General features: G+C 38.3%; 1 protein-coding gene across 3 annotated transcripts in view; it reads left to right on the plus strand.

Moving 5' to 3' along the window:
* Positions 1 to 26,617, plus strand: part of LOC147374431 (platelet glycoprotein 4) — a 381,790-nt gene that overhangs the window by 212,778 nt on the left and 142,395 nt on the right. The window contains exon 1 of one of the 3 annotated variants that reach the window (XM_086398530.1): positions 1,512 to 1,753. The exons of 1 other annotated variant lie outside the window; for it this stretch is intronic. The gene's annotated coding sequence lies outside the window, so the exon portion shown is untranslated. Of the gene's footprint in view, positions 1 to 1,511; positions 1,754 to 26,617 lie in introns of those variants that run through there. One more of the 3 variants, XM_086398551.1, reaches the window with a different exon arrangement.

Below are 26,617 nucleotides of genomic sequence, written 5' to 3' on the forward strand. Positions count from 1 at the left end.
CATTCTGCTATTGTTGGATGAAGTAGCCTATAGATATCTATTACAGCCAGTTGATGGGTGGTATTGGTTCAACTACATCCTTATTGATTTTCTGCCTGCTCCATCTATTTTTTATAGAGAGGTATTGAAGTCTCCAACTATGATAGTGGATTCATCTATTTGTTCTTAGAGTTTTATCAGTCCCCCAGCCCCACCATTTCACTGTTGAGTAAATGCCACTTAAGGATTATTGTCTTTGGGGAGAGCTGATGTCTTTATCATCATGTAATGTCTCTTTATTATTATTTTTCCTTCAATTTTTAATAATTTCCTTCAATTTTTAATAATTTCCTTCAATTTTTAATAATTTCTCTGAGAACAGAATTCTAGGTTGTTTTTTTTTTTTTTTTTCTCTTAGTAGGTAAAGAGTTATTCACTTCTGGCTTTTTTTCAGGATCTATCCTTTATCTCTGATTTTCTGGACTTTGAATACAGTATTTTTAGGTTTGTTTTGCTTTGATTTGTTTTGTTCTATTTGTATTTATCCTGCCTGGTAGTCTCCAAGCTTTCTGGATCTGTGGCTTGGCTTCAGACATTGACTGGGGGAAATTCTCAGTCATTATTTTCTCAAATATTGCTTCTGTTCCTTCTCTTTCTGGCACTCCACCACACACATATTATGCCTTTTGTACTTGTCCCACAGTTCTGGAATGTTCTTTTCTGCTTTTATTCATTGTTTTTCTCCTTTTTCAGTTTTTTAAGATTTCTGTTTCTATATCTTCAAGCTCAGAAATGTTTTCCTCAGCTCTGTATAGTCTACTAAGTCATCAAAGACACTGTTCATTTCTGTTACAGTATTTTTGTCCTCTGGCACTTCTTTTTGGTTCTTTCTTAGAATTTATATATCTCTGTATGTGTTACCCATCTGTTTTTGCATGCTTTCTACTTCATTACCTCAGGATCTTAATCATGGCTGCTTTCAGTTCCCAGTAGGATAACATTCTTGCTATACTTGAGTCTGGTTTCTGGTGCTTGCTCTATCTCTTCAAACTGGGCTTTTTACCTCTAAGTATGCCTTGTAATTTTACCAAGTAAAAGGAACTGCTGTAATGGGCTTTTACTAATGTGATGATAAGGTGTGCTGGGGGAAGAGAAGCATTCTACATTCCTGCAGGTAGGTCCCAGTTTAGTGAGTCTGTGCTTCTGGACTGAACTTCACAAGTGCTTCTCAGTCCTCTCTCCTCCACCAGGTTGGAACAGGATGTCTCTAGTGGGCTGGAGCTGGGTATTTTCTCTTCTCCCACTTCAGTTAGGCTCTGATATATTCCCAGCAGATTAGGCTGTGGTTAAATGGTTTCGGGTAAGGACTTTCCTGGTGGTCCTCTGGTTAAGATTCTGGGCTTCCACTGCATGGGCAAGGGCTCCATTACTGGTCAGGGGACCCCCATAAGTTGTGCACAGCAAAAAAAAAAAAAAGGGTTTCTGCTGAGGGCAGACCCTGTTAAGAACAATAGAGTACTCTGGCATGTTTCAAAATAGTTCCTTTTCCCTTCCCTCTGCCAGAAGCATGAGCAAATTTTTTGCTTATCTTCACTGTGAGAACCTGCTTGAACTCCAGGAGATAAAAGTTGTTAAAGTATGGGAGCCCACCTCTGATCAAGTCCCCTTGGAATTTTAAACACTCAGACTTGTCCACATTGAGCCTCTGGTAATTTGTCAATTACAGTTCAGGATTTCTACCCTGGCTCTGGTTCCCACAGAGGTTTTTGCTCTGGTAAGTTGTGATTCTCTGTATTTGTCTTTATGTCTCTACAATTTGGGGATGAGATAGCAATTTTCTCTGTGACCTTCCTTCTATTAGGGTTCTAAAAAGAGTGTTGATTTTACAGTTTGTTTAGCTTTTTACTTGTTAGGATTCAGTGGTGACTTCCAAGCTCCCTACATTAGAACCAGAAATTGAAAGTTGAATCTGCATTTTTAACTGAAATCTCTCACAGACTTGTGACTCCTTTCCATTCATATTTCCTCTGCTTTTGTTTCTTATCTCTTCTCTGACTTATTGTAATAGCACAGTAATTGGTGCCATATTTTTCTCATATTCTTCTTCAGTGCATTTTAAATGTATTAGTATAGATCCATGTGCAGAGTTTTAATATTCCATGAATTTAATATTCCATAAATTTCCCTAGGTCCCACAAGGACACACTTGTGACTTATATGAAGACAGAAGATTCTTAAATTGTTTGTTCAAAGGGTCTTTCACAAAATAAAATTATCCAGAAATATAAAACTTTTAAATGACTTTAGCTTTTTTGAAGGATGATTATATTACCATAAACCAAAGTTATTTAGGTTGGTATTACTCTTTTGCTTTGCAGGGAATGAGCTGAAGATTGTTCCTTAAACCAGATCTTGCTGCGAATTAGGGTAGAAGGTCATGAGGACTTGGATGTGTAGGATGGGTCTGGAAAGGATGACAGCAAATGGGAGAAATTGGACAGAATAAATAAACTTGAAGCCCAAATGACAACAGTAAATTTCCAGTTTAGTGAGGAGTGGACTTCCTAAGTTCATCTGTTCCTGAGCATACTTGACCTTATTATCACTCTTTTTATCATCTGCCTTCACCTGGAACATTCTGAGTATTCTTTGAGAACAATAAATACATGATTTTTCCTGGCATAATAATTATTCTAAGAAAATCATAGGTGGGAAATAAATTAACTGTAACAGGTACAACATATGTTACCGTAGGGAATATGAACACACACACTCACTCACTCACTCATTCATTTAGGCTGCCAGATAAACAGCCTGCTTGACTTGGCTACTCAGTTCAACATGCAGCAGTCAGTCTTCCACAGTGTACAGGACACTTCAAGATGCAGCGTCTCCTTGAACTCCAGGCACTTTTCTTGTTACCACACCACACCCCTCGTCATACTAAGCATCTTAACCTCCACTGATGTGACCTTCTTTCTCTGGATTTCAGAGATTTTGCACAAATGTATTCCTCTGTCTTGAATTTTCTTACTACTTTAAACTTCTCCAATTTGGATAGCTCCTTTAATCCTTCAAGTGTTAAATTTAATATCTTATCCTCTTAAAAGTGAAAACCAAATACCTTCTATTCCAGTATATGAGGCTAGGTATTCTTCCTGCCACTCTTGGCTTCTCTAGCTCATAGTATTCTGCAACACATGAAACTTAATCATTCCATTTTTAATTCCTCAAATGCAGTTCCAAAATAACTAGGGGAGATGATAAGTATTATTTAACTATTCTAGTCTCAGATCTTGACATACTACCTGATTGGTGGTAGGCATTCAAAATTTGTTGACAGAATGAGTGATTTCTGTGTTAGAATGACCATTCTTTTGGCTAACTTGACAGAATCAAATTGTTCTGAATGTGGTTAGGCATAGTTCTAAGCTATGGATATTTGGTGGGAAATTTTTTTCTCTTACAGGTATTGATATAATATTAAGTCTCAGCATTAATCAAACTAGAACAAGATATGTTGTATGAACAAACAATGCCAAGATCTCAGAAACTTGGAATAACAATAATTTCATATAGTGTTTATACTACATGAGAGAAAAAACATGGGGATGGTATTCATGGAATGAGTAAACCAGAATTCTGAGCATAGAGTACAGTGGAATTCAGTTCAGTTCAGTCACTCAGTTCTGTCCGACTCTTTGCGACCCCATGAACTGCAGGCCAGTTCTCCCTGTCCAGGCCTCCCTGTCCATCACCAACTCCCGGAGTCCACCCAAATCCATGTCCATTGAGTTGGTGATGCCATCCAACCATCTCATCCTCTGTCGTCCCTTTCTCCTCCTGCCCTCAATCTTTCCCAGCATCAGGGTCTTTTCAAATGAGTCAGCTCTTCGCATCAGGTGGCCAAAGTACTGGAATTTCAGCTTCAACATCAGTCCTACCAATGAACATCCAGGAATGATCTCCTTTAAGATGGACTGGTTGGATCTCCTGGCAATCCAAGGGACTCTCAAGAGTTTTTCCAACACCACAGTTCAAAAGCATCAATTCTTCACTGCTCAGCTTTCTTTATAGTCCAACTCTCACATCTATACATGACTACTGGAAAAATCATAGCCTTGACTAGATAGACCTTTGTTGACAAAGTAATGTCTCTGCTTTTTAATATGCTGCCTAGGTTGGTCATAAGTTTCCTTCCAAGGAGTAAGCATCTTTTAATTTCAAAGCTGCATTCACCATCTGCCGTGATTTGGGAACCCAGAAAAATAAAGTCAATCGCTGTTTCCACTGTTTCCCCATCTATTTGCCATGAAGTGATGGGACCAGATGCCATGATCTTAGTTTTCTGAATGTTGAGCTTTAAGCCAACTTTTTCACTCTCCTCTTTCACTTTCATCAGGAGGCTCTTTAATTCTTCTTTGCTTTCTACCATAAGGGTGGTGTCATCTGCATATCTGAGGTTATTGATATTTCTCCTGGCAATCTTGATTCCAGCTTGTGCTTCCTCCAGCCCAGCGTTTCCCCTGATGTACTCTGCATATAAGTTAAATAAGCAGGGTGACAATATACAGCCTTGATGTACTCCTTTTCCTATTTGGAATCAGTCTGTTGTTTCATGTCCAGTTCTAACTGATGCTTCCTGACCTGCATATAGGTTTCTCAAGAGGCAGGTCAAGTGGTCTGCTATGCCCATCTCTTGAAGAATTTTGCAGTTTATTGTAATCCACACAGTCAAAGGCTTTGGTATAGTCAATAAAGCAGAAATAGATGTTTTTCTGGAACTCTCTCGCTTTTTTGATGATCCAGTGTATGTTGGCAATTTGATCTCTGGTTCCTCTGCCTTTTCTAAAACCAGCTTGAACATCTGGAAGTTCACAGTTCATGTATTGCTGAAGTCTGGCTTGGAGAATTTTGAGCATTATTTTACTAACGTGTGAGATGAGTGCAATTGTGTGGTAGTTTGAGTATTCTTTGGCATTGCCTTTCTTTGGGATTGGAATGAAAACTGACCTTTTCCAGTCCTGGGACCACTGCTGAGATTTCCAAATTTGCTGGCATATTGACTGCAGCACTCTCACAGCATCATCTTTCAGGATTTGGAATAGCTCAACTGGAATTCCATCACCTCCACTAGCTTTGTGTGTAGTGATGCTTTCTAAGGTCCACTTGACTTCACATTCCAGGATGTCTGGCTCTAGGTCAGTGATCACACCATAGTGATTATCTGGGTCGTGAAGATCTTTTTTGTATAGTCCTTCTCTGTATTCTTGCCACCGCTTCTTAATATCTCTCCTTCTGTTGGGTCCATACCATTTCTGTCCTTTATTGAGCCCATCTTTGCATGAAATGTTCCCTTGGTATCTCTATTTTCTTGAGACCTCTAGTCTTTCCCATTCTGTTGTTTTCTTCTATCTTTGCATTGATCGTTGAGGAAGGCTTTCTTATCTCTCTTTGCTATTCTTTGGAACTCTGCATTCAAATGGGTATATCTTTCCTTTTCTCCTTTGCTTTTCACTTTTCTTTTCACAGCTATTTGTAAGGCCTCCCAGACTGCCATTTTGCTTTTTTGCATTTCTTTTCCATGGGGATGGTCTTGATCCCTGTCTCCTGTACAATGTCATGAACCTTGGTCCATAGTTCATCAGGCACTCTGTCTATCAGATCTACTCCCTTAAATCTATTTCTCACTTCCATTGTATAATCATAAGGGATTTGGTTTAGGTCATACCTGAATGGTCTAGTGGTTTCCCTTACTTTCTTCAATTTCAGTCTGAATTTGGCAGTAAGGAGTTCATGATCTGAGCCACAGTCTGCTCCCGGTCTTGTTTTTGCTGACTGTATAGAGCTTCTCCATCTTTGGCTGCAAAGAATATCATCAGTCTGATTTCGGTGTTGACCATCTGGTGATGTCCATGTGTAGAGTCTTCTCTTGTATTGTTAGAAGAGAGTGTTTGCTATGACCAGTGTGTTCTCTTGGCAGAACTCTATTACCCTTTGCCCTGCTTCATTCTGTACTCCAAGGCCAAATTTGCCTGTTATTCCAGGTGTGTCTGGACTTTCTACTTTTGCATTCCAGTCCGCTATAATGGAAAGGACATCTTTTTTGGACATCATAGAAAGTCTTATAGGTCTTCATAGAACTGTTCAGCTTCTTCAGCATTACTGGTCAGGGCATAGACCAGTGGAATTATTCTACAGTAAAATAAAGAAGAAAATTTTTTGCATTTAAGCTTTATACATGAAAATAATTATTTCTATTGTACCAGTTTCTACTGCATTTATGCATACCTATGTGAGGAAAAATAAAGTTTATATTTGAGTCATAATATTTAAATATCCAAGCTAGCCAATTCACTAAATTTTCTTATAAAAGTGAGGCATTTTTAATTTGAATATCACTATCTTTCTCTAAAAAAGTAATTAGTTTCTTTAAAGTTTTCCAATAATATTCCAGAATAAATACACATGGAAGGGTATTTCCATTAGATACATGGATTAGCAAGGATGAAAAACTTCTCACAAAAGACCTTAATGACAATTTGTAACTTGTTTGCATGTTGCTATATTTTTCCAGATTTTATGATTTAGATTAGTTCTAATCAACTTCCAAAACCTTATTATGTTTATCATTTCTTTGAAATACTTGGTTTTTAGTAATTTTTCCAGTTGTTTGGGGAATGTTTTTTTTTTTTTTTCCTAATGAGGTGCTAGCATTCTCTAGCTTATTTCCCACAGATAGAGAGAATGTCTTACTTTAAGAATTTTATATTTTATGTCTTTTGCTACTGAGAGAACAGACTATGGCACTTTATTAAATGATAATATATATCACTTCCTACTGTCGCCCAATTTCTTCTAGCTTATCACTTCCTTCTGTAGGCAATATTTTCAAGAAAGGACCAACTCTGCCCAAATGTTGACTAGATATATTGATATATGTATGATCTAACTTGAGTGGTTTCAAATTCCCCCACCAATCATGTCCAGTGTCACACATCCCCACATTGGCCAGGCTTTTGAAGAGTAGCTATTCTGGTTCATAAATAATGTCAGCTTAAACTGGTGTGTTAACTCTTCTCTCTGTCTTTTCTTGTTTTCACATTTTATTTCTTGGTATTTTAAAGAGCAATCTTAAATGGTGAGTTATTTTAGAAATGTAAATAATAAGGAAGGTAAGAAAGAGACTTCATTCACAGGCCAGATGTGATCAGCACAGCTCAAAGCAATGATTTCCTTTCTTGTTCCATAAGAATTATTAAGAGGAGATCATAAAGGGTTAAGAAAAACTATTTGTCTCCATGAGTTAGGAATACACTTTTTCTTCTGTGAAGGAAAATATGTAAATATATTATATATAAATATATATAAATGAATATATATATTTATATATATATATAAATTTAATATATATAACAATATATAAATAAATTCATATATAATTTATATATAACATATAAAATATATAAAAATGTATAAATATATATATTTCTTAAATTTTATTTCACTTATTTCAAAATCTTCCAATACTTTCTCTAAGTTGAAAGTATTTCAACTTATTTGGAAGCCACCAAATTCTGTTTTATTCCAGTCTTGCTTATTTAATTATATGTCCTTGGCTTGAGGACCTCCTGGGGAGAGTGATTCCATTTTTCCTTTTAATTTCAATGGTACCTGAGGTACCTAGACCTTCAATTAATCTCATTAGAATAATGAGTGAATAAATGAATTGATGGATGTACTTCAAAACATTATTCAATTATTGAAGAGATTTCTGGAATAAAAGACTAGAAAGTCTATTCTTTAGAGTAGTTTTAAAGTAGATTTAAAATTGATTTTCCAGTAAGCAGATCACTTAAAATACTCAGGTGAATTCTCAAGATGGGTGTGAGTAATAAATAGTGTGGGTCAAGTATCCTGCCGTGAAAGACACAATGTGCTTAACAAATGAGTTCACTTTTTTTTTTATTCTTTTATTTGTTTATTTGTTTTTGTGCATCAAACTTTACTTGATACTGTTTGTAGGTAGATAAATACTACAGGCAGGCATGATACAAATGTGTTTGGAAGGAAATGTATTCTAAATGACTTCATCTTTTAAAAAACATGTTTCCGAAGGAGCTTTTATTAAGCCACAATGTACCAACCATTAAAGACATGTAATCTGCTGTCCCAGAGAAGGCAATGGCACCCCACTCCAATCTCTTGCCTGGAAAATCCCATGGATGGAGGAGCCTGGTAGGCTGCAGTCCATGGGGTCGCTAAGAGTCGGACATGACTGAATGACTTCACTTTGATGCATTGGCGAAGGAAATGGCAACCCACTCCAGTGTTTTTACCTGGAGAATCCCAGGGACGGGGGAGCCTAATAGGCTGCCGTCTATGGGGTCACACAGAGTCGGACACGACTGAAGTGACTTAGCAGCAGCAATCTGCTGTCCACTTTCATCAAGCAAACCATATATCATTCCCTCTATTTAGTTCAGTTCAGTCACTCAGTCATGTCCAACTTTTTGTGACCCCATGGACTGCAGCACGCCAGGCCTCCCTGTCCATCACCAACTCTCAGAGTATATTCAAACTCGTGTCTATTGAGTTGGTAATGACAGCCAACCATCTCATCCTCTATCGTCCCCTTCTCCTCCTGCCTTCAATCTTTCCCAGCATCAGGGTCTTTCAAATAAGTCAGTTCTTCACATAAGGTGGCCAAATATTGGAGTTTCAGCTTCAACATCAGTCCTTCTAATGAATATTCAGGACTGATTTCCTTTGGGATGGACTGGCTGGATCTCCTTGTAGTCCAAGGGATTCTCAAGAGTTTTCTCCAACACCACAGTTCAAAAGCATCAATTCTTTGGTTATCAGCTTTCTTTATGGTTCAAATCTCACATCCATACATGACTACTGGAAAAACTATAGCTTTGACTAGATGGATTGTTGTTGGCAAAGTAATATCTGTGCTTTTTAATATGCTGTCTAGGTAGATCATAACTTTTCTTCCAAGGAGCAAGTGTCTTTTAATTTCATGGCTGCAGTTACCATCTGCAGTGATTTTGGAGCCTCCCAAAATACAGTCTGTCACTGTTTCCACTGTTTCCCTATCTATTTGCCATGAAGTGATGGGTCCAGATGCCATGATCTTCATTTTCTGAATGTTGAGCTTTAAGCCAACTTTTTCACTCTTGTCTTTCACTTTCATCAAGAGGCTTTTTAGTTCTTCTTTGCTTTCTGCCATAAATGTGGCATCATCTGCATAGGTAATGATTGGAATAGACAGTATCTCATTGATATTAACTGCACTATGTATGGAATACTGTTTATTATTATAAGGTTAATTTTGTGCTTCATTTTGAAGAGAATCATAGTAGCCTGAGAATCTCATGACATTTCCACTGAATGCACCTGGAATTTTTTATGTTATTTAATTTGTGTCTGCCTCTATTTTGTTTCTTAAATATGACTTTAGAAGTGAGTGAAGTCGCTCAGTAGTGTCCGACTCTTTGCTACCCCTTGGACACCAGGCTCCTCAGTCCATGGGATTTTCTAGGCAAGAGTACTAGAGTGGGTTGCCATTTCCTTCTCCAGGGAATCTTCTTGACCCAGGGACCAAACCCAGGTCTCCTGCATTGTAGACAGACGCTTTACTGTCTAAGCCACCAGGGAAGTCCAAGTATGACTTTATGTAGTATTAATTATACTGGGCTAATCAACCTTGGGGGTCTTAAACAAGGATGAGATTGTCTTTGTAAATACAGAATACTCATAAACATACTTTTTAGTCTTTCTTCAAAAGGATAAAAAAAAAGCATTTTTACGAAAACTGGTATTAAAACTAAAAATTCCTTCCTATGCAGACTAGTATCAGGCCTATCTGAAAGAAACACAAAGGAATCCCAGGAAAGAATATTAACTGTTTGGAATTCAGATCTAGGACATCAAAAGAATCCAAAGCCTAACACAAATTTACCTTCAGTCAGTTATTCTCTCGTTATTACATGACTTGTCATGGACAAATAAGTGACAACATTTCCATTTTTGCTGTCATTTGTATGTTATGCTGAGTGTGCATGTCAAAGCATTTCAGTTGCATCCGACTCTTTGTGACCCCATGGACTGTAGCTCACCAGGCTTCACAATTCTTGGGATTCTCCAGGCAAGAATATTGGAGTTAGTTGCCATGCCCTCTTCCAGGGGATCTTCCCAACCCAGGGATCGAACCTGAGTCTCCTCATTAGTAGGCAAGTTCTTTACCACTAGCACCACCTGGGAAGCCCCTTTGCCAGTAATATAAGGAGTTTAGAAAGTTTGGCAAAGAAATTCTACATGTTTATTTATATTCTTTAAAATACTCCTAGAAAGAAATTTTCTTGCATTTTACTCTCTTGGAGGTAATTTAAGTGCAGAGGAGAAGTCTAGGTGTCACAAGACTAATAAGAATCTCTAAAAGAATTTATCTCCTTGATTACATCTGCAATTTGCCTATAGCCTGGTTTTAAGGCTTTCTACCTATTGACTCATCTTGACAACCAGCCAAAAGGAATTTCTAGGCACAACCTACAGAGTGAAAAGGCTCATTCAGCTTTTTCTGCACTCCTGAGAAAGTATTTCCATGAACAAATGTATTCTTGTTTCTTTTTAGCTAATAGTCTCATCTATAAAAATATGGAGGATTTAGTGGATTTAAAAAAAAATTAGGGGATTTTAAATATTTGGAAACTTTATGTTGTCCTGAGGCTCTAATCCTCATCAATAACTCCCCTGCTACTGCTCCTCCTGTCTCCCCAGACACCAGAAATTCACTGTTTCCTTTTCAATTTCCTGAAGAACAAGCCGGAAGATCTTTCTGAGCAAGGAACATATTTTATTTATCTTTTTTATTTTTGTCTCTCCTATTGTCCCTGAGTCTTAAAAGACCCTTAAAACTTATTTATTGATTTTCTGACTTCTTTTCTGATTAAATGTCTACATACTTGAAAGAAGTAGCAGCAAATAATCATAGTTATTAATATAGATACTTTCGTACCTTGCCTCCCCACCCCTATTCTTCCAAGTTATTTTAAGAGGTCACTGTAATTAGCTTATTCTTCATTATAGTTTACATTTTAAAATAATTCTTAACAGTGTTTTGATTTATAGCCTACTTGTTATTTTAAAGGCCGCAAATTTAAAAAGAAAACAAAACATAAAACCAGTATGCCTTTATAAATATTTGAAACAACATTTTTGTTATCTTTTTCTTGTTTTCTCTCCTTTTCTTTGTATTTTGGAATCATCAAGCCCGAAGAAAGCACAGTTTGTTCAAGTAAAGGAGGTATATCTCAGAGGGAATATAGTCTGCTTTCCTATGGTTCTTTATCCTTTCCTATAAGGCTTTCAAGAAGTAACGTCAAGAATATGTTGGCCTTAATGACAATTGGGCAAGCACTTTATTTTGCCTGATGTCTCATATCAGTTCTATGACTCTGATAAGAAATTAAAGAAGTGAAAATATACCTGTCAGAAGTACAATAATAAAAAAGTGAAAAAAGTAATTAAAAAATGGAACTCTTACTATAAAGACAGCAAAATCAAACTAAAGAGTATTATGAAGTAAGATATTAATAAATTGTTGACATAAAAATCTGAGAAAAGCTTGGGAGTTTATGAAATCTGGGTGAAAACAGAAACTTGAAATTTAATGGCAAGTGATGTGTACAGATTATATATTAAAATTTTTTTGTGTCATGAATTAGAGACCTGGATATTTTTCTCAAAGAAATTCAGCCAGTTCAGGGCCAGGACAAAATTAAGCTCAGGTTTTTCTAGATGAAGTCTTAAAAATTTATTCATAATGTTGCAGGAAGGGGGACCCCTTTCAGGGCCCGAAACTGGGCTCTTGTCTAACACTTAGAAATGCATTGTCCGAGGAGACACATGTGCTGACAAAGCAAGAGATTTTACTGGGAAAGGACACCCGGGTGGAGAGCAGTAGGGTAAGGGAACCCAGGAGAACTGCTCTGCCGCGTGGCGCAGTCTTGGATTTTATGGTGATGGGATTAGTTTCTGGGTGGTCTTTGGCCAATCATTCTAATTCAGAGTCTTTCCTTGTGGCACACACATCACTCAGCCAAGATGGATGCTAGCGAAAGGGATTCTGGGAAGTGGACGGACACGCGGTGTCTCCTTTCGACCTATCCTGAAGTCTTCCGGTTGGTGGTGACTTATTAGTTCCATATTCCTCATCAGGATCTCCTGTCATGAAACAACTCATGCAAATGGTTACTATGGTTCCTGGCCAGGGTGGGTGGTTTCAATCAGTGTGCTTCCCCTAACAACTCCCCCCTGAGAGACTTCACACTCAAGATACTTCTTGGGAATTGGGGCAGTGGTCTCTTTCTTCTGTAACTTCTTCCTGCTGTGCATGGGCATAGGCCTGCCTAGCAGAGCAGAAGTCTCTCTCTACCTGATCTAAGTTGGGGTGTTCCACATCTGAAACCAGCTTCCACCCTTGTAGTAACAGCAATTTAGTTTGAAACTGTTGGCCCCTCTCAGAGATGAAATAGACAAGGGCCAAACAGGGGACCTAACAGGATGGTCATCTCTGGTCCCCGGAAACAGAAGGCAACATTTGGGGTGAGGGTTGCAGGGTTTGTGACCCTTTTTGATCGGTTGGTGGTGAGGCAACAGAGCTGTGCTCCAGGAATCTTGTGTTCGGTCTGAAGTTACCATCCTCCACCTGGGTGGGGGCTCAAAGACATCGTTATCCATATTTGAGTAGGAACCAGGACTCTGTCTGGAGGCTGTACCAACCTTTGATTGTTTCTCCTGTTTCTATATCCCCTCCCTTCCCCGATTAGCAATTGTTTGAATCCACCCTTTGGAACTCAGGGAAGGTCAAGGAGGCTGAATGAAGCCTATATCCTACAGACAATGGAGAACACAGAACTGATCTATACTCCAGATATACTCCAGAGCCCCACAGAGTTCTACTCAGTTTTAATTTAGGGAACTAGGCAGCTATGTGGAGAGGGCCATGGCACTCCACTCCAGTACTCTTGCCTGTAAAATCCCATGGACAGAGGAGCCTGGTAGGCTGCAGTCCATGGGGTCGCTAAGAGTCGGACACGACTGAGCGACTTCCCTTTCACTTTTCACTTTCCTGCATTGGAGAAGGAAATGGCAACCCACTCCAGTGTTCTTGCCTGGAGAATCCAGGGACGGGGGAGCCTGGTGGGCTGCCATCTCTGGGGTCGCACAGAGTCGGACATGACTGAAGTGACTTAGCAGCAGTAGCAGCAGGCAGCTATGACTGTGATAACTCCCTGTCAAAATGGAGCATAGGACTGCCTCAGCTTGGAGTATAGACACTGAATTGGAAGTATTTCTGAGTTCCAAGTTCTAGATCTGAGTCTTGCATGATTAAAATCTCAATCCCTTGGTCTGCCATTTTGGTGTAACAGACCCACTTAGAAGTAGTTGGGGGAATGATAACTGGAATTTAGTAGACAAAATAAATCTCATTTCTTTTTAGAAGAATAGGCCTGAAACCCAGTCTGGACCTTGCACTTCAGGGAGACTTGTAGCCAGGTAGCCTGTTGTCTAGTTTTATAAAAAGTAAGGTTGCAATTACTAGCTTCCAGCACACATTGTTTTGAGAATGGTGGCATCCAAGCCTGACACGACTCAGAAAACTCAAGTGTTTAGCAATACAAGGTCTAATCTGAAAGTACTCCCATAGATCACCTAGTTATTTCCCAGGATATCTGAACCATAGCTACTCTATTTTGACTTTTAATTGTAAACTTTTCCTTAATAGCCAAAGCAGATTTCACCATTAACAACGTCAGTGTTTCTCTAGGCATGAGAAGATGCAAGAATTGGGACTCATAAAATCTTCTCCTGAAAAGATCTAACTATCTGAAGGCCTGTTCTGCCAGTTTTTCCTAGAGCACAGAGTGCCTCATTCTTGATTTTCACCCTGAACATCTTTCAGGGGCATTGAAAGTCAGCAGTTGCAGCAGCCATGATTTAATCTTTGTAGATATAGATGGCAAGTGTCAGTCTTCAGTTGGCAGAGCCCCTTTTTGCTTATAAACTTGACCATGATTTTGAGGGGGGCATTTCATGACCATTTTATCCCATGGTGCTGAGAAAGTCCATTCTCAGGTTTGGCGAAGATTTTGTTGACAGGCCACTTAATGTGCATTGTTACTGGACTAGGCCATAAAACAGTATCCAAAATTCTCTGGACCACCTGTCTTACTAGCCTCTTGGTCCAGGAAAATATTCCCTCTTGTTGCTTCTTCCCATATCTAGAGTTACACTGTTACCAACATCGATAACACTGATTGAAACCGCCCACCTTGGCCAGGCACCATAGTAACCATTTTCATGAGTTGTTTTAGGACAGGAGATCCTGATAAGGAATATGGAACTAATAAGCTACCATCAACTGGAAGAGTTCAGGAAAGGTCGAAAGGAGACACCGCGTGTCCATCCACTTCCCAGAATCCCTCTCGCTAGCATCCATCTTGGCTGAGCGATGTGTGCGCCACAAGGAAAGACTCTGAATTAGAATGATTGGCCAAAGACCACCCAGAAACTAATCCCATCACCATAAAACCCAAGACTGCGAGCCACGTGGCAGAGCAGTTCTCCTGGGTTCCCTTACCCTACTGCTCTCCACCCGGGTGTCCTTTCCCAGTAAAATTTCTTGCTTTGTCAGCACATGTGTCTCCTCGGACAATGCATTTCCAAGTGTTAGACAAGAGCCCAGTTATGGGCCCTGGAAGGGGTCCCCCTTCCTGCAACAATAATATAAACTTAAAAAATATATATATATATATAAATAATATAAATATATAATACACATTCTTTATTAAATAATGTTTATATTTATATTATTTAAATAAAGAATGTATATTATATATTTATATTATTTATATATATTAAGTTTATATTTATTTAAATAAGTAATATAAATATATGTAAATATAAACAAAAATTATTCATAATATAAACTCTGAGAACAAAGAATTTTGCCTTCATTGTGGTGTCCCTAGGGTCAAAAACAATGCTGGTCCATATTAGGCATTCAACTAATATTTGTGGGATACATGAGTGTGTACTGGATACATTGATTTATTAAGACAGTTTTTGAAGCTTCTTTGTTTCTAAGCTTCTGTGTTAATAATAAGGTCCAAATATAGAAGCCCTAAAATATTTGATATTATTTTCTTAAGTACTCATGAACTTTAGGTAAATGAATTGGATTATATGTAACTACTGACATTGGAACATCTTTCACCTATAAAAACAGCAACTCCATGTTTCCACTGAAAAATCACTGATATAAATTTAAAAATGTATCATTCTAAGACTATGAAAAAATAGTAATTGTATGTAATGCTGGAAAAATAATGTATCAACTATGCTGATGATCTCTGATAATGGCAAAAAGGTTACTTTAATCTGATTAAACTGGATGATTTAGTCAGAATCATCCTGGAAGCTTGTTAAAATGTATATTTTTGAATCCCCTACCAGTTGAAATACTAGACATAAAAATCAAGTCTAAACTTCTCAGCTTGGCATTTGAGGCCTTTTGTATCAGGTCGTGGCTTTGGTGTGGTGTTCATTCTACCCACTTCACTCTCAGTCATGTGTGTATTTGTGTCTGCTCTACAATGGCACCCTACTCCAGTACTCTTGCCTGGAAAATCCCAAGGGTGGAGGAGCCTGGTAGGCTGCAGTCCATGGGGTCACTAAGAGTCGGACACGACTGAGTGACTTCACTTTCACTTTTCACTTTCATGCATTGGAGCAGGAAATGGCAACCCACTCCAGTGTTGTTGCCTGGAGAATCCCAGGGACCGGGGAGCCTGGTGGGCTGCCATCTATGGGGTCGCACAGTCGGACACGACTGACGCGACTTAGCAGCAGCAGCTACCTAAAATGCTGAATCTGTCAAATTATGTTTCTCAGCCATTTCTCTATAGATTTACTTCGTTGTTTGTTATCTGTCTCCCTCAGTAGCCAGTAAAATCCCCAGTGGCAGGATCACTCACCAGAATTTACTAAGACTCTGGTACATTTTTCTGGTAAATTGAATATGGTCAATACATATTTGTAATATTAATAGTGAATGGCATGTGTACACTTTCCTATAGTATAAGCATAATGATATAAATATGAAATACAGCTGTATCTTCTATGCAATGGGACTGCTGTGGGTGGGTTTATTATTTCTCCTGGGTCTGGGGAGTAGTTTTAGGAATGGGTTCATTAAACTGATGACGAGTCAGGGTTGAGTTTGACTGAAGGGATTTTCTCCATAGGCAAGGACTGACTGGGAATCTTGGTTCTCTCTCTCTCTAGATCGTGCTTCCTCAAAATGGCACATAAGTATTTTTTCATTACTTTTGCACCTGTTGTTTATTACTATCTACTCCTTACCATAGTTTGAGAACTCATGTTTTTCTTTAATTAATAGTCACGCCTTTTGCTTAACTTTATTTTTATATTATGAATGTTTTTCATAGTGAATTCCTATTAGTTTAATGTAATTCTTTTGGTATTTGTACTCAGTGCAAAAGGGAGTTGGCTTTTTGGAAGCATTCCAGAAACTTTGACCTATGATTTACAACATTTACTTAATGACACAAAAGAAAACAAACAAAAGAACATTTTTGAACATCCCCAGAGACTTTCCCCATTAATATCTAATTTTAGATTGTTTCAGTTCCTGCTATTGGTGGTCTTAGGAGCTTCCAGTTTTCATACAATGCCTTCAGATTTACATGAGAAGGCAATGAGAATATATGGGAACAAAGTTCTGTTTTTCATATTCTCCATTTTAACCTTTCCCTTTAAAATTAAGCCAGCATGAGAGGAAATAAACACTTTTCGTCTCCATTGTATGATGGGAATGATATCCTCCTCCATTTCCCCAATGATAATCAGCTTCCAGATGGCTGCCTTAACTTGTAAATTTTAATCAAGTTTACTCCAAAGAGCAATTTGGCATGTATTTTTACCAAGTGGAGGTCAACTGTTTTTAAGTTGTTTTTAAGTTTTAAGTTTTAAGCCAAATAGTAATCCAAAACTGTTCAGAGGACTTATAACTCAAAGTTGGAGTAAAATAGCTCGTGTTAAGGGCTTCCCAGGTGGCTCAGTTATAAAAAAAAATCTGCCTGTCAGTGCAGGAGACATGGATTCAATCCCTGGCTTTGGAAGATGTCCTGGAGAAGGAAAAGGCAACTCACTCCAGTATTCTTGCCTGGGAAATTTCATAGACAGAGGAGCCTGGTGGGCTACAGTCCATGGGCTTGCAAAGAGTCAGACACGACTTAGTGACTAAACAACAAAGGAATTGTCGCATAAATATTGTCGCATAAAAATTGTCGCATACTTAAATGTTGAGAAAATTGAAATTTTGGAGTTTATGTAACTAACTGGCCCAATTTTATGAAGGAAGTAGAGAAGTCAGTCTGGAACTCCAAAGTCCAAGTTTGTAAGCTGCCTCTCCTGAAGCGATCCAGTGTTCCGCACCCGACACGGAGTCTTCCACTGTATAGGATATGAATGAGGGAAGGCTGGGCCTTAGCACACATGTGCAGTTATAGGATGACTATCGTGCTGACAGAAGAAGCACTTGCCTGAATTATGCTCTATGCATGGGATCTTTCATTCCATTTTGCCTTTCCTGGCTGCTACTCCTTGTTGCAAGTCCTATTATTGTCTTAGGTTTGTTGCTTTCTGGCTCTCCTACCCATTCTCTCTATGGTTCCATCTTTCATCTCCATGCTAAGAGGGGGAAGTTTACTCTGGTTTAAAGTAAAGCCATCCAATCTTTCCTAGTGCAAATTAGAAAGTTTTTCCCCTGCAGCGTCTCAGTAGTCAGTAGGCGTGGCACACCACCTGTCAATTTAATTACGTCCCAAGAGACTTTCTTAATTTCAGTTTGCAGTTTTTAAGGCTGGCTAGAAGTACTTCAATCGGAGAAGGAAATGGCAACCCACTCCAGTGTTCTTGCCTGGAGAATTCCAGGGACGGGGGAGCCTGGTGGGCTGCCGTCTATGGGGTCGCACAGAGTCGGACACACTGAAGTGACTTAGCTGCAGCAGCATCAGCAGCAGAAGTACTTCAAATGGCTCTTAAATGGTTAAGAGAGGCTCTCTTAAGCGACTGTGTGAATTTGTGTTGAAAAAGTGAAACACCAGTGCATTTTTTTGGTGAACATGGCGCTAGAATCAAACAATGTGTTTGCTGTTGAGGGAGGAAATCTTTTCTGTCTGTAAAAAAAAAGGTGGCGGGCGGGGCTGGCAGAAAAGAATTTCATTTCACTTTTTTTTTTTTTTTCAATTTATTTTTTAATTGGAGGAAAACTGCTTTATAATGTTGTTGGTTTCTGCTGTACAACAATGCAAATCAGCCATAATTATACATATATCCCTTCTCTCCTGAGCCTTCCTCTCCCCTCCATCCCTCCCCTCTAGGTCATCACAGAGAGACAGGCTTGGCTCCCTGTATTATATAGTGACTTCTCACCAGCCATCTGTTTTACACATGATAGTGTATATATGTTGATGCTTTTTTATCCGTTCATACCACTCTCTCCTTCCCCCACTGTGGCTGACATAAAAGAATTTCACTTCTTAATGTATTACATGAGCTCTGTAAAAGTAAAACCAGATGGAAAGAAATAGATGTTTTAGGCAAAATGCATAAATCAGGAAGAAATTGGGAGAAAAACTACCTCGAGATTTCATTTTCACCTTTGCTATTATACATACACCTGCTTATGTAGGTCAGAAGACTGTTGTGCTTCTTTAATTAGTGTCTTATAAACATGTTATTACTGGGATAAAAATCAAGAGGAAAAGTCACCCTTTGACTTCCTGCCTTTCAGTCAGGAATATAGGCAGAGCTTCCGCTACTGTTCCTGTCTCTGTGATAGCCTTCATCCTAATGACCCAGAAGTAACTCTTCCTAATAACAAGTTTTTCCAGCAAGAATAAATCAATTTTAATGTCTCCTGCAGAGTTTCTGTGGAAATTGAGGCTACTTATAAAGACATTTCTCGAGATAGTACTCTAAAATGGTTACTTACGGGTTTATGCTTTAATGATGCTAAGTAATTTATCAGGACATAGAGCTTATATTTATAATTTATAACACTTCCAGAAATTCACCCTGCTCCATAATAAAGTAAGGATTCTGTTTTTCTTGCTTTTACTATCTCTGCGTCATAAATCGTAAATGAAAGTAGCTTACGCAGCATATCTAACTTGAGAATAACTGACAGTCACATTATCTATTGACAATGACCGAACATTTAGTGTGAATTAAGATATTTGAGAACTAACTTAGGAATGCTTTACATGCATACTGAGAAACTGAAACTTTCTAACAACTTTCAAATGCTTATCTCTCAATGATAACATTTGTTTATGAGACTAAATATATTCTTATACACTTAGTAATTCACTCATTTTTTGATGAATCAGTGTCTCTTCTATTTAGCCAATTTCCACATCTATAATAAACATTTCCTATTTTGCTCAGTTTATCATATGTTATGACCTTTAATTCTTTTCTTATGACTCAGCATCTTATGACATACACAAGTTTAAATGTGTCATATGTGTGGATATGGAGTGTGAGGATAGATAAATATTGGTTTTACTCAGGTGAAACTCAGGTTCAAGTCTTAATAGATACCTCTTGGACATAAAAAATGATCTGGTAGGGAATGATCCTAATAATCAGAATTCTTTCAAACATCTGCAACATTGTCAATAATTTATGGGGAATTTTAATTTTCTTTTCCAAATTTTTCACTAGTTTATCATGTTGAAAATACAATGCTTTCTGTTTGCTTTTGTTGTTGTCTATTTATTTTATTTTTCTTCACTAAATTTTAGGAAGCCAATTCTACTCACCACATACATGTACTAGATGGGTATCTCTCTTAAGTCAATTAAAGTATGCCAGATATTAGGTGCTATGGATGGAATGTGTCCTCCCCAAATTCAATATGTTGAAGCATTAATTCCCACTGTGATGGTATTTAGCAATGGGGTAATTAGGTTTAGAAGAGGTCATCTGGGAAGAGCCCCAAGATGGGATTAATACACTTATAAGAAGGTAGAGGAACCAGAGCTTGTTTCTCTGTAAGAAGGGAGCTTCTATAAACAGGAAGGGAGTCTTCACCAAGAGCCCAACCATGCTGATCTTGACTTCCAGCCTCCCAGAACCATGAGAAATAACTGTTGTTTTATCCACTCAGTTTATGGTATTTTTTATAGAATTATCAACTAAGATATTAGAGTTTATCATCTGAATGTTCTTTTTTGAGTTGTTTATGTTGTATGTACAGATGAGTAAGGTGTGCACTAGGCCCACATGGAGCATACAATCTGGAGCAGAAATCGCAATACATACACCAGCTGCTGTGATAGAAGCTGAAAATTAAGAGACAGCATGAGAGTCACATCCCATCTGCCATATAAAGAAGAAAATAAAAAGAAATAATATTTCCATCTTGAGGAATTGTTTTACCATTAAGGAACAAGCTAGATTTCTTTAACAAATTTTCAGTATTTATTATCAAAATTTCAAAAATATGGAATTAAGAAAGAATAGCATAATAAAACCTAAATACCCAATCCTGTAGATTCAACTATTATTAACATTTTGCCACATTTGCTTTTAAAAATTAGTTTGATGTTGGAAAGTCAAGATAGATATTTCATTTAAAAGAAACAATAAAGGAAGGCACTGGAGTGAAGGCATTCAGAGATGGCTTAGGACAAGGCATAAGAGGATAGGAGACAAAAGAGAAACCAAGATTGTCATATAACATGTCTGGATCATATGAACATCAAGCTCAAGAACACATCTATGTAAAGAGATGATGGGGCTAGAAGGACACTTTTTTGTGTATAATGCATTATGTTGTGTGTTTGCATCTGTATTATCTCATATAAGATGTTCTGAAGTTTTTCTATAGATAATAGGTGTGTTTTTTTTGTTTGTTTGTTTGTTTTTCCCCTCTTCAGAGGTGCTGTTTAGAAAGAATTCCTAGCATGCTGGGTTGAATGGATTTCAGGGAAGATAGAATGAAATCATGGAGGTCAGTTTAGTGGACTAGGTATGACAGCTACATGAGTGCTAATGGAATAAAGCTGAGCAAACGACAAGGAGCACATCTGCCAATACAATTTTAGTTAACTTTCAAAGATATGGCAACTGACTGTGCGGATCATGAAGGGAAGGAGGAGGGAAAATGAAAAGGGATAATAATAATAAGCTAGTATTCAGTGAAAACTTACTCTGTGTCAAACACAATGCTAAATAGTTAAGTTATTTTTCATGTGACTTTCAAAGTCAAATGCCATTGGTTTTCCTATTCTTAAAAAGAAGAAGTTGAGGCAGGAAGAAATTAGAACACTTTTATGGATAAAAAGAATTTGTAAGTAGAAGACTATCTTGGAAGTCCAGACCTGTAGTTTGATTCTACAGGCTCTCATTTTTCTACACTGCCTCCCTAAAATGCATTTACAAGGAGAATTTGAGTTTTAGTGAAGGAGAAAGGGATTATGCTATTAAAAATGACAGGAGGAAAAACTAACCATGGCGAATGATAATGAGTTTGGTTTGGATGCTGAAGCAGAAACTCTGGCTGCCATGCCTGTTCTCTTCTACAGTTTTCTTCCAGTTTTATCTGGTTACCTTGTTGTAAACAATTCTGGTTGTAACCAGAATAAACAATAGTTTCCAGCTTCTCTTGCAAATGGGTACTGAAATGTGACAAAATTCTGACCAGTAAGAAGTAGGTGAAATGCTAAGTTCCATTTCCAAGAAATGTCATTAAGGAATAAACTCGTGCTCCTCTTCCACCCCTTCACCCTGATACATGGAAGGAGGGGCCATGGCTGAAGCTTCAGCTGGAATGCTGAAAGATTTATGGTTTGCATCATGAGACCGGAACAAACCAAACAATAATGAGATAGAAGTAGCCTGGATCCCTGCCACTGCAAAAATGAGAGAATAAACTTGTCTGAATTATGATTACTCTAGAATTTTTTCCCATGTAAAAACCATAATTGTCCTACCAAATACAAACATACTGATTTTTATTTCTCTTACATTGCCTCCTTCTTTTTTTTCCTACTTTGCTAAAGTAATAAGTACCTTCAGTGTATAAATGTCTATACTTTTTTTTTTTTTAAGTATAATTGTTTCACCAGTAGCTTAGGTGGTAAATAATTCACCTGCAATAAGGAGACCTGGATTCAGTCCCTGGGTCAGGAAGATCTCCTGGAGAAGGGCATAGCAACCCACTCCAGTGTTCTTGCCTGGAGGATTCCAAGGACAGAGGAGCTTGGCAGGCTACTGTATATGGGATCACAAAGAGTTGGACACAACTGAGAGACTAATACACACACACACAAACACACACACACACACACACACAGGAGAGGGATTGGCGGGTCATGGTAGTTCTGTTTTTCATTTTGTAAGGAAACTCCATATTGTTCTCCACAGTGGCTGTATCAATTTGTATTCCTACCAACAGTGCAAGAGGGGTTCCCTATCTCTACACTATCTCCAGCATTTGTTGTCTGTAGATTTTTTGACAATGGCCATTCTGACCAATGTGAGGTGATACCTCATTGTAGTTTTGACTTGCATTTCTCTAATAATTAGTGATGTTGAGCATTTTTTCACGTGCCTGTTGGGCATCTGCATGTCTGCTTTGGAGAGATGTCTGTTGAAGTCTTCCACCAATTTTTGGTGTGGGTTATTTGTTTTTTTGATATTGAGCTCTGTGTTGTTGTTCAGTTGCTAAGTCCTGTTCAACTCTTTTGGATCTCATGGACTGCAACACACCAGGTTTCCCTGTCCTTACTGTCTCTTGGAGTTTGCTAAAATTCATGTCCATTGAGTCGGTGATGCTATCTATCAAATCCTCTGCTACCTCCTTCTCCTTCTGTCTTCAACCTTTCCCAGCATCAGGGTCTCAATAAGTCAGTGCTTTACATCAAGTGGCCAAAGTATTGGAGTTTCAGCTTCAACATCAGTCCTTCCAATGAATATTCAGGGTTGATTTCCTTTAGGATTGACTGATTTGATTTCTTTGCAGTCAAAGGGACTCTAAAGAGTCTTCTCCAGCACCACAATTCAAAAGCATCAATTCCTTGGTGTGCAGCCTTTTTATGGTCCAACTCTCACATCTGTACATGACTACTGGTTAAACCATAGATTTGACCAAATAGACTTTTGTCAGCAAAGTGTCTCTGCTTTTTTAATATGCTGTTTAGGGTTTTTTGTTTGTTTATTTGTTTTGTTTTTTTTTTAAATAGCTTTCCTTCCAAGGAGCAAGTGTCATTTAATTTCATGGCTGTGGTCACCCTCTGCAGTGATTTTGGAGCCCAAGAAAATAAAATCTGTCAGTGCTTCCACTTTTTTCCTTTCTATTTCCCATGAAGTGATGGGACCAGATGCCATGATCTTAGTTTTAGCATGTTGAGTCTCAAGACAGCTTTTTCACTCTCTTTGACCATCCAGAGTTTGGTCCATCATGATCTATCATCCAGAGGTTCTTTAGTTCCTCTTCACTTTCTGCCATTACAGTGGTATCATTTGCATATCTGAGGTTGTTATTTCTCCTGGAAGTCTTGATTCCAACTTGAATTCATCAAGCCCAACATTTCAAAGATGTACTCTGCATATAAGTTAAATAAGCAAAGTGGCAATATATAGCTTTCTCATACCCCTTTTTCAATTTTGAACCAGTTTATAGTTCCATGTCTGGTTCTAAATGTTGTTTCTTGACCCACATACAGGTTTCTCAGGAGACAGGTATGGTGGTCTGGTACTCCCATCTCTTTAAGTATTTTTCCAATTGTGATCCACACAGTCAAAGGCTTTAGCATAGTCAGTGAAGCACAAATAGATATTTTTCTGAAATTCCCTTGCTTTCTCCATGATCCCACAGATGTTGGGAATTTGATCTCTGGTTCCTTTGCCTTATCTAAACCCAGCTTGTGCATCTGGAATCTGTGGGTTCACATACTGCTGTAGCCTAACTTGAAGGATTTTGAGCATAACCTTACAAGCATGTGGCTTCCCTGGTGGATCAGATGGTAAAGAACCTTCATTCAGTGCCAGAGACCTGGGTTTGATCCCTGGGTTGGGAAGATCCCCTGGAGAAGGGAATGGATACCTGCTCCAGTATTCTTCCCTGGAGAGTTACACAGATAGAGGAGCTGCATGGGCTGTAGTCCGTGGGGTCACAAAGAGCTGACTCACACTGAGTGACTAACATTCTACTAGCATGTGAAAAGAGCATGATTGGGTGGTAGTTTGAACATTCTTTGGCATTTCCTTCTTTCGGATTGAAATGAAAACTAATCTTTTCCAGTACTGTGGCCACTGCTGAGTTTTCCAAACTTGCTGACATACTGAGTACAGCACTTTAACAGCATCATCTTTTAGGATTTTAAATAGCTCAGATGGAATTCCGTCACTTCCCCTAGCTTTGTTTGTAGTAATGCTTCCAAAAGCCCAGTTGAATTCACCCTCCAGGATGTCTATCTTTAGGTAAGTGCCCATACCATCATGGTTATCCAGGTTATTAAGCTTTGTGAGCTCCATAAGCTGTTCATATATTTGGGAGATTCATCCTTTTCCCATTGCTTCATTTGCAAATATTTTTTGCCATTCAGAGGGTTGTCATTTTGTCTTCCTTCTGTTTCCCTTTGCAGTGCAAAAGCTTGTAATATTAAATTCTGTTTATTTTGTTTTTATTTTCATTATTCTAGGAGGTGGATGAGAAAAAATCTCGCTTTGGTTTATGTCAAAGAGTGTTTTTCCTATGTTTTCCTCTGAGTTGTATAGTGTCCAGTCTTACCTTTAGGTCTTTAATCCACTTTGATTTTATTTTTGTATATGCTGTTTTGGTTTTTGCTCAGTGGCTAAGTCCTGTCCAACTCTTTGGGACCCCATGGCTTGCAGCATGCCAGGTTCCTCTGTACTTCATTATCTCCCAGTTTGCTCAAATTCATGTCCATTGAGTCAGTGATACTATCTAAGTATCTTATCCTCTGCTTCCCTTCTTCTTCTGAATTTAGTCTTTCCCAGCATCAGTTTCTTTTCCAATGAGTCAGTTCTTTGCATCAAGTAGCCAAAGTACTGAAGCTTCAGCTTCAGCATCAGTCCTTCCAATGAATATTCAGGGTTGATTTCCTTTAGGACTGACTTGTTTGATCTCCTTGCTCTCCAAGGGAGACTCTCAAAACTCTCAAAAGTTTTCTCCAGCACCACAGTTCAGAAGCATCAATTCTTTGGCACTCAGCCCTCTTTATGGTCCAACTCTCACATTTATACATGACTACTGGAAAAACCATAGCTTTGACTATATAGACCTTTGTCAGCAAAGTGAAGTCTCTGCTTTTTAATACACTGTCTAGGCTTGTCATGGCTCTCCTTCCAAGGAAGGAAGACTTCTTTTAACTTCATGGTCTCAGTCACTGTCTGCAGTGATCTTGGAGCCCAAGAAAAGAAAATCTATCAGTGCTTCCACTTTTTCCTGTTCTATTTGCCATAAAGTTATGAGACTGGATGCCATGATCTTAGTTTTCTTTCTTTTTTTAATGCTTAATTTTAACCCAACTTTTTCCACTCTCCTCTTTGACCCTCATCAAGAGGCTCTTTATTTCCTCTTCATGTTCCTCTTCACTTTCTGCCATTAGAGTGGTATCATCTGCATATCTGAAGTTGTTTATATTTTTCCCAGCATTCTTGATTCCAGCTTGTGATTCATCCATCCTGATATTTTGCATTGTGAACTCTGCATATAAGTAAAATAAGCAGGGTGACAATATACAGCCTTGTCATACTCCTTTCCAAGTTTTGAAACAGTCATGTTTTCCATGTCTGGTTCTAACTGTTGCTTCTTGACCCACTTACAGGTTTATCAGACCCACCACAGGTAAGGTGGTCTGGTATTCCCATCTCTTTAAGAATTTTCCATTGTTTGTTGTGATCCACACAATCATAGGCTTTAGTGTAGTCAGTGAAGCAGATTTTTTCTATATTTTCTATGATCCACTGAATGTTAGCAATTTAATCTCTGGCTCCTCTGTCTTTTCTAAATCCAGCTTGTACATCTGGAAGTTCTCAGTTCATATACTGCTGAAGCCTAGCTTTTTGAGCATAACCTTACTAGCATATGTGTGCTGTTAGATAGATTTCTTTATATGTTATTCTCATTCACCATGTTATATGAGTTGACTTCTTATTTTCATAATATTATTATGACTTCTTATATTCATAATATTATTTCATAATATTAATATTTCCTTCTTCTGTGAAAACATTTTGTGTAGCAGGAATGAACTTAGAAGTCAGATATGATTTAGGGGTAAATCTCACCTTTGCTGTATATTAGCTATTGTTATTTAGTTGTTACATTGACTCCAAGTTTTTTTCAGTCCCATGGACTGTAGCCTGCCAGGCTCCTCAGTCTATGGTATTTTCCAGGAAAGAATACTGGAGTGGGTTGCCATTTCCTTCTCCAGGGGACCTTCGCAAAGCAGGGACTAACTCACGTCTCACACATTGGTGGGTGGATTCTTTACTACTGAGCCAC

This window comes from Bos grunniens, chromosome 4 (genome assembly GCF_055505025.1).
Source record: "Bos grunniens cultivar Pamir isolate PY7600 chromosome 4, Bosgru_T2T1.0, whole genome shotgun sequence".
Classification (NCBI taxonomy): domain Eukaryota; kingdom Metazoa; phylum Chordata; class Mammalia; order Artiodactyla; family Bovidae; genus Bos; species Bos grunniens.